Source organism: Nipponia nippon, unplaced genomic scaffold (assembly GCF_047370975.1).
Source record: "Nipponia nippon isolate SJK-2023a ecotype South Korea unplaced genomic scaffold, ASM4737097v1 scaffold_17, whole genome shotgun sequence".
Classification (NCBI taxonomy): domain Eukaryota; kingdom Metazoa; phylum Chordata; class Aves; order Pelecaniformes; family Threskiornithidae; genus Nipponia; species Nipponia nippon.
Window position 1 is genome coordinate 9,250,745 of NW_028262333.1, and position 14,623 is coordinate 9,265,367.

A 14,623-nucleotide genomic window follows, 5' to 3' on the forward strand; every position below is an offset into this window, starting at 1 on the left:
GACAATATCTTCAAGTAGTATACCAACACTTACTTTGTATAAGTGTTACAGAGGAGTTTTCCTGTGACGTTTATTTTGACAAAACTGATTCTTGCATCACTTTGTGTAACACAATGAGAACTGGGTATCAGTTTATAGTGCAGATAAGAATAGCAAAATAATACCCAGTCTTAACAAACTTGCACGTATGCTGTTGGAGAAGAAATTGGGATGAAAGTGCCTGGGTGTTGCTTGCTTGTGCCCAGGCGCTGCTGCTGAGGGGGGGAAAGGAAGGAAGCCAAATATCTTTAAGCAGTTGTTGAAGCATCCCTGAGGTACTGCTGTTTGAAGCATAGATGACATGCTGCTGGTGTTTCCCCATGACTGTGCTTATGCTCCCATCACAAGAGTGTAAAGAGCTGGCAATCTTCAGTGGAAACGAGTCTCTCAGCATTAAAAGGTGGCTTGTGGTGATCTTGTCAATGGCAAAGAAGCTGCCCACTTTTGAGGCCATGCATTCTGGATAAAGTTCCAGTTTGCAGGGTTTCTCCCCCCTCCCCCAAGCATGTGCAAAAATTGGTTTTCATTGAGAAGTGTATTGGAGAAGAGATCTGTAAAGGATGTCTGGAGCTCTGATGCTCTTTCTTATAAGAGGCCTGCTGGTGTCATAAAATAGTTTTGCTCATCCTAGTATTGCCAGACAAGCTATTTCTAAAACTAGGAGGTCGTCTTGTTCCAGTGACCTCAGGCTTAAAATATAGAGGGTTTTCCTTTGTTCGATGAAACTGGGATACACCCTTCTTCCTCTTTTGATGATTTCAATACAGTATTTTGGAAATACCCTTAGTTCAGGGAAGCACGCGCAAATTATTTAACATTCTGCATCTGGTTTCTCTAGGTTCCTTAGCTCTGCTAATTATTGGTTATCTTTTAGCGTGTTAAGGGAGTCTAGCAAATTCTTGTCAAATAGAACAAAAATAACTGCCTTAAGGGATTCTCTCTTTCTGATCTTTTTGTGCCTGATTAAAACATTGACATTTAAGCCGTCTGTCCTTCATAGACTGATTAAAAATGAGCCTCAAATGTTGGTCCTTTTGGTCTGAAGGGGAAGAATTCGTGGGGTGTGGTGTTCTGTTGCAGGCGGGTACAATTTGGCCTTTTGGCCAAATATGAATTCCTACAAAGAAGTAGTTCCAGAGCTGTTCTAATGTTTTTCTCCTTGACAATTTGCATTTGAAAGAGCTGGAGAGCGAGATCTGCCATTGTAAACTGTATTGTGTATTTAGCATTAAAGGCTGATGGGATCACTTCTGCTGTTGAATGTCGATTCTGGGAGGTTTTTTATGTTCTTGTCGCAAAGGGTTGTGCTTGCCAGTGGCCACTAGATGTTGCGGGTTATCTGGGGAGGATGTTCTACTTAAAGCTGATTTACTTTGCCCTATGTTCTTGGGGTTCTGTGTAACATTATCCAGCCTACAGTAGGCTGTGTTGGTTTGGCTAAGTAGAAGTGGTCTTTCCAACTGTTGCAGAAGGAGTTTCTGTTCCTGTTTCCCATGTGAAGTAGGAAGGAAACTGGCAGTCCAATGTTAGACTACTGACCTCCTGTCTAATACATTTGTTGCTTCTGTTTGTGTTGGATGGTAATGCTTCCTTCAGCAAACTCTTCCATAGATGCTGTTATATGTGACTTACAAGATGCTCGGCGGAGTCTTCAGCATGTGCTGGACCCTCCTAACTGATGGGCAGTCAAAGTACAGAAGTAAAGGGGCATAATCCAGCTGGTGTGATCATTAGGAAAGATCTCTTAGCTTGCGTGTCTGTGCTAGCCTACCATGTCAGCCTGATTCCTGTGCCATTGGGTTGCATGTTTGGGCGGAGTTCACAGCTCACGAGAGGAACTGTGCTTTGTTTTGTTCCCCCCCGTACACATTAGCTAAAAGAAGGGGATTATGGAGTGTAGCAGACCTATAGTTAACAGATGCTGCATAACCAGAGTTGATCACAACCACGTTTTTAAGAAAAGCTGAGAATCTCCCTTGTAGTTATTCTAACTAAGTGGTTTAGGTCTCTCAAATCCAGCAAATCTGGCTAGGTAGAATTCAGAGGCCATGGAGCTCAGAGTTTAGTATTGTGAACAGTAATATTGCTTTGATTTTTCCCAAGCTCTAGTCAAACATTTCTTTTATGTATTTTTATCTGAAATAATTAGGTAGCTCTTGCAGTCATGAATGCTTATGTAATGAAGTGAGAAGCTTTAGATAACAGGTCTTCCCCTCCTTCTGACACTTGGGCACAGCGTGCACCTAGTAAGTACTGCAGTAGACTAGCTACTTGAATGAGAGGCTAATACACTCTAAATGCACTGCTTTTCAAGAAAACATACAGCAGAGTTGTCTTAATTTTCAGTATTATTGTGTAAAATGTCTGAACTGCAATACTGTATCCTTCCATTTCTCCTGGGGGGGGTGGGCTGTGGTCTAGGATGTATGTTCTCCAAGTCACAAGCATGTCTGTCCAGAGATCGTGGTGTTGTAATCTTTGATTGCAGCATTCTGCTGCTGGGTCCGGCCTTTGCCTTTCATCACCCTGTACGAATTGTGTCCTTCAATGTGAGCCGGTGAGTCAAAAGCCTGAGTCTTAAACTAATGCATTGTGTTGCTGCTTATAAACCTACGTTTGATACTGAGATTAAGTTTACTATTTGTTTTTGGTTTTTTGTGTCCCCCCCCATCTTTACTGAATAATTCTAATCTGGCTGTCTGAAAGCAGAAGTCGTCTTTTTAGATGAAATGCCGATTTGTTTAAAAGTGGGTTTGTTATACCTCCACAGAGGCTGTTGTTGAATAACACTGGAAGAGTGAAGTGTTGGAGGAATCTCTGGCACGTTGCATTACAAATTAGTGTTGATCATGGTTTCATAGGAATGAGAAAGTTGAGATTGGCTTGGTTTGGGTTTGTATTCAAAGGTAGTTATAGCTTCTGAAGTTTTGGGTCTCTCTAAGGATGGAATGGTTGGTTGGAGAAGAGTTTCCAAATCATCCCATATACTACAACCCAACCGAAGTAGCCCATGTCTCACGTGTAATCAATTAGTACCTGTTTGATTTAGTACGGAGGTGAAGAAGGCAGTTGCTCTGCATCTTGTCTGTAACTCTGTGAACGTTAGTATGAAGTTTGTTGGACTTTGGGAAGCTGGGTGCCTGGTGGGTAGGCTGCAGGATTTGGAGCTAGAAATTCCCGAGTAACAATATTATCTCGGGGTTGATTCTGTCCCTGACAGTATACTTGTTTGTTGCTTCTCCTACTGTTGAAGCTGTTAGTTTTCTTAATTAGAATTATTCCCTTTTGTAACATTATGCATCAATGATCAATTGTAATTACTAGGGAAGTGCACAGGTATCTGTAGCTCTGATATTTATGTTGATTTGATTTCAAACTTGAAACCTGTTAACCTGGATATGTGAATATGTATACATAGAATATAAATCCTCAGTTTGGATCCATAAGCTTCTTTGTGGTTTATGGCACAGGTATTGTTGAGAAATACAAAAGTAGATCTTAAAACAGTGGCAGAGTGTCAGTTTTCAGAATTTTGCTGTGGTGCTTTGCATTCAAATGTAGCAGTAGGGTAAATCTGGCTTTTTTTTTTCTTATAAGCAGAGATGTGAACAGCTACTGATTACACTTTTCTGTTTGGTGAGGGATATGTGTATGTTTGCCAATATATGGATACACATGTACACAGGCATGTTGGTATTTCTCTGTGTGTGAGAGGATATTGTAGTAGTTGTGACAGCAGTAGAATTTAATTGTGGGAATCTGCATTGAGATAACTTACAACTTCTCTAAGGGATATAGCCTACTGTAAATTACAGTAACTTTCCTGGATTGCTGTTTGGTAGTGCTTGCGTACCCTAATACCAGGATGCAGGAGGAATTACCGATAAACATATTGCTGTTGTCCTCTACAGTAATTCCTTCGTAGTTCATAATGGCATTATTATGGGAATAAAATAGCGGGAGCTTGATTTTTCTTTTTTCCTCCAGTGGTTTTATTGAAAAAGGTTGTAGGAGAGCTTTACTTTTGTGTGATATTTTATTCTCCAATTATAATCTTCTCATGCTCATGTTTTTTCTAATGTGCTGGTGCATTGTCATCAACACTGAATGAAAACACAGAATATTTTAGTTGGAAGCAGTGCCGTGACTAACGTTTTACTTATGCACCAAAACGTTCTGAGACAGTTTGTAGAGCTGTATTCTTCTCCGTTACCTAAATACTGAGTGGCTGACTTAAGTTACAATATTGATAAGACATCTCATTTTGCCTTCGCTGTTATTTATTAAGCAGGACTTAATTTCCTGACAGGCATGATCTTTGCTTGCTTGAATTCACAAACAAATATGAAATTATATACTGCAAAATCATAAATGTGCCATTATAAAAATAACAATATTCTTATCCATTTGTGTAAAAATCTGACGATTAATATGGTGGAAACAAACTGCAGTAAAGTGTTATTCTGTTAGTCTTTCTCTGCTTGAGATACCTGTTGAACAGGAGCTGTAGTTACGGGACCTTGATAGTAAGGTTTGCTGGCTGCAAAGGCATGTTGGGCAAAGCATGATGAAAATGAGTGAGGAAAATCCTTCCCATGTAGTGTGTTTGCGTGCTAAACGTGAAACAGTGGTTCCTTAGTGCTTTATTTGGTGGGGGGGAAGCAGGCAGTAATGGTTTTCAGAATAGCACATCTTCCTGTCTGTCTTTGTATGTATTATTATTTGCTGTCTGTCTGCCTGTTTATCTGTCTACCTATCTTGTTGTGTGTAGCTCATTCTTCCTTGCTGTGTCCGTGGGACCAGTTAGTGTTTGGGTAGACAGCATTGCCTCTGTCCCTTCCTGCAGCACCTCTCCTGGAGCTAGTCTTTTAGAATAGGAGCTCGGTTAGAGTTAACAGGATTATGTTTCAGTAAAAAAGTACTTTGAATCTCCATTAGTAGCATGGAGCTGTAGTCCAAGAGGGAGGAAAGAGAAGGAAAACTAGAGCACTCTCTGCAATAAGAGGAAAGTCATAAATAGGTAATGAACTCAGACATTCAGCACTACTAAGTTGCGTACAGACATACTCCCACGTTGTCATTACTGATAAGCATAGAATTGACCTTTTGGATTTCATCCTCCACCTCCTCTCTCCTCACCCCCAGGTTCCTGTACCAAATTTCTTATTAAATAACAATCTACCTTTTTTCTTAGTGTTTCGGTGTTCTGACCTTTCCTACCATGATTCCTTTTTTTCTTAAAAGGAAATTTCAGATGTTGGTACTTTCTTGCCTGGCTCTTTTAAAAGAGCAGGGAGTTTCTTTGTGAGTCAGGCAAGCTGATGTTTTTTGGAGTTACGACAAAAAAGATTTAACCGAAATATTGCTGTTTGATGGATGCTTGTCCTCTGTAAAGGAGATTGTTAGTCTTGACAAGTAGTCAGCTGCTTGATTAGCAAAGCGTTGATTGAGCTAGAAGCCTGAAATTGCCCGTTTTGCATGTTGATTTTTGGGTGACTTTTCAAGAGCCTGGGTAAGGAGGCTACTTCTACAGTCTTTGATCTCTTACTGAAAAATGTTTGGTATAAAATCCTGATCTTCGATAGATGTAAGCACTGAGATTAATTTTAGATATTTGGAGCTTCCCATCCTGTTGAACTCTAGGAGCTCAGTGTTTTTAAGGCAGCTTGCTTTCGGTTTTCTGTTGTCAGCATATAAGTCTGAAAGATAATTTAAAACTAAGTAAGGAGTGTCTGGGAACTTTATGGTAATGTTTTACTTGAAGATACCTTTTCATAGTTGTACTTTTGTTCTGAACCCTGATAAGGGCTGAACTGTGCTTCAGATATTCAAAACTCTCCGTAAGCTGCTTGCTTTGAAGCAGTGACATTTGATGTTCCCATCTCTCCAGTTCAGGGCCCTTGGTATTTCACTCTGCAAAATCAGCTTTTCCAAAGGAAGTTTTTTCTCTGGAGAAGTCAGGGTTCCAGAAGTGCTGACTCAGTGTGATGAAACAGCAGTAAAAATAATATAAAATTTCCCCTCCCTCATGCCTTTAAATGTTTTTTCTTTCTACCAAAGTCTTATATCAACATAGTCTAGGGGTTTTAGGTGCAAGGTGTTTATCTGTATTGGGTGTGGGGAGCTACTGGCGAGTAGAGAAACTTTTATTTTCATGTAGAAATACTTTGCTTTTCCTTTGAGAAGTATTCTGCTGAATGGAGGTACTTTCAGTCTGTAAATAAACTGTAATAGTGGTTCTAGGGCCTCTATTCTTAAAAAAGATCTGGCTTTTTCAAATTTTATTGAGGATACCTCTATTCCTAGGAGTGGAATGTAATTTTTAAGTCTGTGCCTATAGCCCTGTGTGCATGTTATAAGGAAATAATATATAAGGAAACTGTATTAGCCCCATTGAGAGACTTGCTACTTCTGCAGGAAAAAGAAAAGATAAAAATCCAAGCGTGCAAATGTTACTTCTGACAGCCTGCAAAAAACAAAAGCCACATTTTAGTTTCCTATTTGTGGCTATACTGTTATTAACTGATGCTGTCAATTGTAATTGCTTCCTGGATTTACAGAAGAGTGAAATGAAGTCCATTTTTATCTGTCTTCTCCTGTGTAAAGATACTATAATAACTAGACTGACATTTCCTCATTTGGAAAAAACAGTTTCTGTCATCTATGTGGGTAAATGTAAAGTTTAGAGTTTAGGCAGGAGTCCTGTATCATGGTCATAATATGGTTCATAGCTGTCTGATGGTGACGTGCGCCAGGAGGTTGTGGACATATGAAAGACTGTAATTCTAAGAAATCAAGTTCTTGGTCGTTTGAAGCTGTTCAACGGATCAGATGTAGTGATCCTGTGTTACAAAATCAATTACGGTTTTTAGCAAGGTCCTAGAAAAACTCAGCATTGCTGAAAATGCCTATAGCGAGTAGACTGGCACTTGAGGCCAGAAAACAGTCACCTGTTACCAGAGATGGAAAACTTCTTTATGGAATACATGCTATTTTTTTCTGAATAACAGAATATGGCTCTGAAGTGGCTGAACCAGTTTATTTTATACAAATGTTATTGGGTGCAGTCTCAGGCAGTGATTTAAGATCATGCAGGAGTTTTCTCATAAAACATGCTAGCAGCAGTACTTTAATTAGGCTTTTTGCATTGGTGGTATTTCTTACATGGCATGATGATGCTTCATTCCTTATGAGTGCTACTTAAACTATGTCATTCTCTGCAAGATATTTTGTTAAAGTCTTTGGAGAATATTTTCATTCATCTGACTGACTAATCCATCCATTCTCCTCCCTAATAGTGCCTCAATGCTTGTATTTAAATCATCTTTTTTTTTTTTTTTTTTTTTAAATGGCCTCCAGCTAAATAGGAGGAAACTTTTAAGGGAATTGTTCCTCGAAGAGTCCTGAGATGTTCTTTTGCACTGCTTGCACTTTCATTGAAGTCAAATGTTTATGCCACTTAACAGGGAGAGTAAATAATTAAGGTGGAGGAGTTGCTTTCTGGTTCATCGCATCATCTTCATTTTAGTTAAGGGACTGTACGCTCTGGTACTCACGTTTAAATGTAGTTGACCGCTCCCCTTGCAAATTTCAGGGGTAGCTGATGGTGTGTATCATCCGGCTTTGGGTGTGTAGGTTGGGCTCCTTGAACCAGCATCGCTAAGGCTGGTGAATTTGCTGTATCGATATCTGAATATGTAAAACGTGGATCAGAGTACTTAAGCATGTTTCTGTATTTTTATTTCTGGTATTACATTATCAGGAAAGAATTTGGGAGTACTATTTTTACAATTGGCCTTAAACAGGGAATAAAGGAAACAGTGCAGATTCCAGCCTTCGATGAAGTAACAGGAAGGGAAGCAATGAAAACCATAAACCGTGCTGAGTAACATTTCCTCTCTTCAGATACACCCCCCTAAGGGTGACAAAGTCTTTATCGAGCCTGACAGGATTCCTAATAAAAGATGCATTCAGTCTGTATAAGGAGCCTGCTGAATCACTGTGAAGCAAGTAATGGCAGCAGGCTGGAGGAAAGACTCCTATTTACAGCTTACACAACCTGGTCTCCATGCTCCAAGAATTACTTCTGTTTGCTTTACTGAAATCTAGGCACTTTAAATAACAAATTTAATACAGAGAAATTCAGCCACTGTCCAAGAGCGTGTTAAAATCCTTGTCCTGATACCAGGTGGGTGCTTGATTCTGCTGAAGTTTGTTTCCAGCCTTGCTTCCCGCTTGGCGCTGTCTGGTCAGAGCACTGAAGAGAAAGAAGCAGCTCTCTCTAACAAACAAATAGGGAGGTTGTGACAGCTTTCAACCATGCAGCTTCCTTCCCTGGAAGATTTCGTACCCGATGGTCGTCTTGAATGTCAGTGGAATTTGGGAAGCTGTTACCAGATGGCTTAACTGTTGTTTCAAAGGCAGAAATGTGTGTCTTTTAATGTATATTATCTATAATACAGCTGAAGCTGTAACAGATCTTTAGAAGATACTAACGTTTTCGTTTGCTCTGAAGCATATAAAATATGCATCCTGGCAACTGTCTTGTCTTACCTTGGAAAAAGCACGAATGCAAAATCCCATCAGCCATCCTTTGCGCTTCCGTAAGAAGCAGGTTCTTGTGTGTGAACCAGGGAATCCTGGGTGGCTTGGCAGCCCGCGTGGGTTGGGTGTGGGGAGCCTCGAGTGAGCCAAGCATATGTTCTTGCAACAGGAATTTAATGTGTTTGGGGTGGAATTGAGAGACAGGTTTTGCGTAGCTCTTTGGGACAGGTTTGCATGTGAGAGCAATCTGTCTGGAACTTGCTGACACAGCTGTTTCTTATGTGTGGCTTTGAAGTGCTGGTACTGCTGTGCAAGTTTCTGCTCTTTTCTCATTCCCTGTGCAAAACTGTGGACTGACACAGTAATACCCGCTAGTCTGCGTTCTTTGCGACCCCTAATTTATTGTTCAGTGCAGATCTAGGGCATCTATGAAGTCCAAGCCCATCAGGATCCAGGAGCTGGAAGGAGTCTACTGGGTCATTGAGTCCCAGCTCCACTGCAGCGAGCAGATCTCCTGCGGTCAGTGCAGTGCAGCCATGGCTGGATACAGCTTTTCATACGACACGAAGCGCGTAACGTAGCAGCCAGTGCTGAAGGGAATCTGTGGGGATTTATGGTTTTCTCAGCTTCCCTGATACCTCAGTGCAGTCGCTGAGGATGGCTCTTTGTGAGATTTATCAGAATTTGCAACTATGAGGTCATTTTGGAACAGTTTACTCTGTTTTCCTTAGAAATAGGACAGATTTCCTGCTCAGTGTTTCAAAATAATCATGTGTTACTAGAACACCTGGCTGGGGTCATGTCAAGTAAAGCATCAGATTTTCATTTTATGTTTATCAAGAGCAAAGTTGCTCTTGATGCAATCATTTCATCCTCATTCCAGAGCATTACTCTGCTTTTGCCCACTTTTAACACTGCAGGGGAATTTGTCTAGGGCCTTATTGCGGACTTAGAGCATATCAATATGGTTCACGTGAATTACAGTTGTACTGGCTGGATTTGTTGTTGCTGGTTGATTGGAAAACTTCATGTTCAGAACTCCATACTTGAGACCACCGTTGTTCCGTTGGATCCTTGATTCCAAGCTTTGTAAAGCTGCTTTCTCGATTAAAGGCAAAAGATGGGGAGAGAAAAGAGTGAAGCAGAAGGAAACGATACAAACTCTCAAACTTTGCTCATCAGCTGAGGCGACAGAGAGGCAGGGACAAACTTTTTATTGAGGGGGGACATTAAATTGTTAAAAGTTAGCTTAAATAAACTTCAGAGGCGGCTGTGTAAATCACTTTAGCCTTAGGACACTGGTAATCTATGCTTCAACAAGTTTCCTGGATCAATAAAAGGGTACACAGGCCGCTGTATTGCTTGGCGTGCTGCTGAAGTAGAGGTGGCCGTGGGGGGAGAGGATCACTCCCAGCAGCGCTTGGTGCTTCTGCACTATCGTGCTTCTTCAGAAGCATCCAGATCTCGGTCGTATTTTAAAAAAGATGCTGATAACGAAACTAAGGATGATCACCACTTCTCCACCAATTTTGAGGTTTGATTATATTCTCATGATGACTTTTTTGGCTGACTTTTATTTATTTCTTTATTTTTGAAAGTTACATCTTAGCAACTAAGAAATTAATATTTCACCATCCTTGTAAAAATTGGAAGTAGTAAATTACTTCCAAATAAAAGTGTTTTGGGGTAAATGAGTGATGGTAGTAGTTATCTGGTTTGCTTTTATGTGATGAGTTTTCAGTTGATGCCACTGGTGCTGCTTTTATTTTCCCTTATTCTACAGTTATGGCATCTTGTGGTAATTATGTGAGTTAGCATCTGGCAGGGAAAATGAGAAGTGGTCTAGTTATTCAAGTGGCTCACTTCATAGTGTATCGGAATGAGGATGTTATGATAACATAAGAAAGCTGATTTATATAACATTACATTGTTAATAAAATCTCGGTGTTTTTACACCGCCCTTGGTTTAGCAGCTGGTTAAGGTTTTTGTTGGAAGGATGTGGTGTCAGGGGTGATAAAAGCTGCTGCTGAATGGAGCTGGGGGCTGCTGGCGTATCGCTGCTGGGCCGTGCTTTCCTTGTGGCCAGGTTTGGTGATAACGGTGCTGTCTGCAGAGTGATCCCTTGGTTTCTGCACTCGTGCTTAAATGCACGCCTTTTTATACAGTGTATTCTTTCACGTGAAGAATATGAAGAAACAGATGCCCTCTGCTTTTTAAACAGAGGTAGCAGCTGAGCACACCTCTGCTCGTGAACTCAGTGCTGTGAGAACTGGAGGCAAAGAAAATAAGCCATCCCAGGCAGCTTTGTGCAGGATCATTGTAGTCACAGTGTTCATGTTTTGGCTCTCTGTAGTCTAGAAAGCCTCCTTCCTAGCAAGATTAACAACTCCTGTCTGCTTCCCTCCGCTCTTTGCCCAGTTCCCCTCCTTCCCTTGGCTCACCAGAGCTGCGTTTTTAGCTGGTTGGATAGAAAACGTGAGTTAATTTCTCCTTAACCTAGGCAAGGTAGTTTTCTGTCAAAGATTGAATAATATGTGTGGGCACACCATTTGAAGGTAGATACTGTGCTTTAGTTTCAGCTATTATTAGCTGATGAAAAGCTCTGAAGATAAAGATTATAAAATAAAAGAATTTTGACCTTGGTCCCTAGTTTAGAGCATGCGGAGAAATTGTTTTTCATCAATAATTGTCTTTTGGTTGGATTTTGGCAGAAAGAAGTATGTCAAGAGATGATAGGGAAGGGTACGGAAAGGGTCTGTAACTTTTCAGCAAATACTTTGTGTTCCGCTGTTGTAGTGCTGATTGTTGCCCTTTGGCATCGTCCTTTTATAGCCCTTTCTCTTCATAGTGGGTATCTGTGAAAATAATCTTTACCCTTTGTACTGTGGTTATGTGTTTGGCTGCTGTTTATAACTGGTGTAGCAACGTAAATCTGTTTCTAAAAATAACAGCTTCTAATCCTATTTTCAGTTTTATAAACCTTGAATTAGAGAAATGAACGCTTTTGTCTCCGATGGAGGATTTTTTGGGTGCGCAGCACAGCCGGGCTGGCAGCGTCCGTCCACGAGGTGGCCACAGCACCGGCCCATCACCGGCCGCTTGCCGCCTCCGCTGCGCTGGGGTTAAAATCATGTTCCTCGCCTGCTAAAATATAAAACAAGCCTCTAAATGTAGTCTCTCAAATGTTATTTCAGTGCTATTATAAGCACTTATCCTTACATGAGATAGGAGTAACGGCAAAAGCTTTGCAAAGTATGACTGATAAAAAATTGTCATGTTATCAGGAAAAACGGGGCTAGATTAGCTGCACATAACCTCCCTTGTTAGACTTTGAAGTGGCCTGTGAGGGAGAGGAGGAATTTCACCTGGCTGTCTGTAAAGAATCTCTTTAAACAGACAAAAAAAAGCATTATTTCACCAAGACGTGTAGAACGCATTGGATCGGTACATTCGGCGCAGCGGAGGGAAGATGCAGCCCACAGACCTTCCTGGGAGACGTGATCTCTGAGTTAGCTCTTGTGCTCAGTGGCACCTGACAAAATCACCTGCTCTCCTTAATTAGGAGAGGTGATTGCTTTAAAAGTCAGTTATTTTTATAGAGTGTGTTATAGACCCTGATTTAAAACCACCTGTAGAAGCTGATGCATGAATAGCTAATGTATAGCTTGTTGAAATGGCACCTGGCTGGGTAGGGAACAATATGTTTCTTATTTCATTTATCAACATGAAAGCAGTAATACTGTCCAGCTTAAGTTAAATGCCTTCTGCTGTGCTGAGGGAATAGGAAGCTTTGCCTTCCCTTTTCTGTGCTGTGCTCTGGCTCAGCTGTTTTCTCTGCTGCTGCACATCTCAAGAGCCGAAGTCTGAGCTGAGGGATGCTTCCCAGGCATGAATCCCTTTAAGCAAATGTTTTTCTCTTTAATTTACAAACTGTTTATTCATCCAGCTCCTAAGTAAGCGTGGTGGCTCAGTACAGTTATCCTGTTTGGCTGCAGGTGGAGTGCAGGAGGCAGCCCATGCTGAATTAACCTGCTATAAGGGGCTGTGCTCTGTGGAGTTGTAGAGAGTAATTCTCAAGTAAGGATGTGGTCATTTTTCATATGTACGATTTAAAAACTTTGTGATTAAACACGAACATAAGCTTTTGTTCTGCTTACAATGTTCTGTAACTCATGATGATAGAACTGCTTATCTAAAACCTATGTTGAAGACATTGTTATATCTTAGTCTCAATTATGTAGAAAAACATTGGAAAATGTAGGAAAGCATATATAGACACAATGAGTTATGAAGACTGAAAAATTTAGCTTTAATTGTAACACCAAATACTAACTCCCCCCAGCTGCCTGGTGGCCCAGCTTCAACAGGAGCTGAGAGCATCTGCTGCTTGTCCTTCCTTTACCTGCCTGCCTGAGTGCTCTTGCGGGATGCTAGGCGGAGGAGGAAGAATGTGGAGCACAAGGGGGTTTATTTCAATTTTTCCATAAATTCTTTAACTACCAGGATACTACTAACTACTATATGGTCGGAGGATATTGTTGCCGCATTCCTGTGCCTAACGTTTTCTGGTGGTGAAGTCAAGGCAGTTCCCTGCTCAGAAAGGGGGAGAGCTCAATAACTGAACTGGTCCGATACCTCGAGTGACCCTCTGGCTGCTGGGTAACCGTCTCTTACCACCTTTGGTGTTCAGGCTTGATCACCACAAGCAAGTGGTGTGTTTGGAGTCTGAGTCATAGCTAGTGTTCTTGGGCGTTTCACTAAGAAAATCGAGTTTGTGGCAATTCACAGCCAGAGGATTAAAATGAGATTGGACTGTGTGAAAAGGGTACTTTATAAATATATGTGTTAAGCATTCAGGCCTTCTGTTTAATTTTTATGGGCTTTGGTAATGATATTTAAAAAAAAAATCAAGAGTTTTATTGGTTTTACATGGCCTGCAATTACATATGACCTTTCATTTGATATAACAGTCTATATCTGTTGTATTTCTAAACATTGACTATTAAGCCAAAGAACTTTTCTAAAGTAAATCCATTGTAAATGCTGAGGCTAGCGTTCATATTGATTTATCTTTTGTAAACACTGTATAAATGCAGCACTTGAAAATTCAGAACATATTTTCCAAGGCCAAGCTGGAGAAACTGCTATGTGGTATATAATGATTTTGTTGTGCATGTATTTAATGCTAACAGCCCACCTGTTCAGGATAGTAAATTAAATGATGAATAGCGCTAGTGAGCTTTTCCCTAGCATGTGGTCTGCACCATCAGCACAGATATTTTTGTGACTGAAGAGGGTTCTGTGTAGTGAGAAGTTTGAACAGCTGTATTTCCTAATTACAGCTTCTATGTAAAGTCCAATTTTTAAAGTGAAATAATCATCATATTTTAATATTGTTGCTTCAAAAAAGATGTTTGCTTCTGTGGTTGCTCATGGATGGCACTGATGTGATGCTGAGTTTTGGTAGGAGGAGGTGGGAGACAAACCTAAAACTCCATTGTCTTCATCTTTGCCAAAGAGTATTTTGGGGTAACTTCTAATGTTGCCCTCTGGTCAGGGACTGGACTGAGTTAGAGAGGCAGTAGGTTGGAGGGGAGTTTGTAGCAGGGCTACCAGCTAGATCCGAGGTTGGCATGAAATAGCTTTGTCTCTTTAAACATAACACTTTCACTACGAAAAAGTACTGTGGTTCTCTGCACCATATATAGTGGCTAGACTATGTGGTTTAGGTTTTCGCTACGGTTCATTGCTATTAGCAAACTAATTTTGCAAAATTCCCTCTTTAAAGAGGTGTTACAAGGTTTCGACAATTTTTGACCTTGGATGAATAGGACTGTCCTATTTGATTTATTCCACATGTTGCTTGCTGCTGTATCCATTTATGTAAATAATATTTTCAGAGATATTTTTAATAAATCTTTTTCAGGTAAGTGTTTATGCATCAGTTGATCTTCACTCTTTTCACTTCCACAGCTTAAGTGTGGACAGGGTTCTTAAAGCCTGCATGTGTCCTGACCTGTCTACTAATTTGGGCTTTGT

General features: G+C 40.6%; 1 protein-coding gene across 6 annotated transcripts in view; it reads left to right on the plus strand.

Moving 5' to 3' along the window:
* The window catches only part of RAPGEF6 (Rap guanine nucleotide exchange factor 6), a 137,968-nt gene that overhangs the window by 12,632 nt on the left and 110,713 nt on the right, over nucleotides 1-14,623 (plus strand). The window lies entirely within an intron of this gene.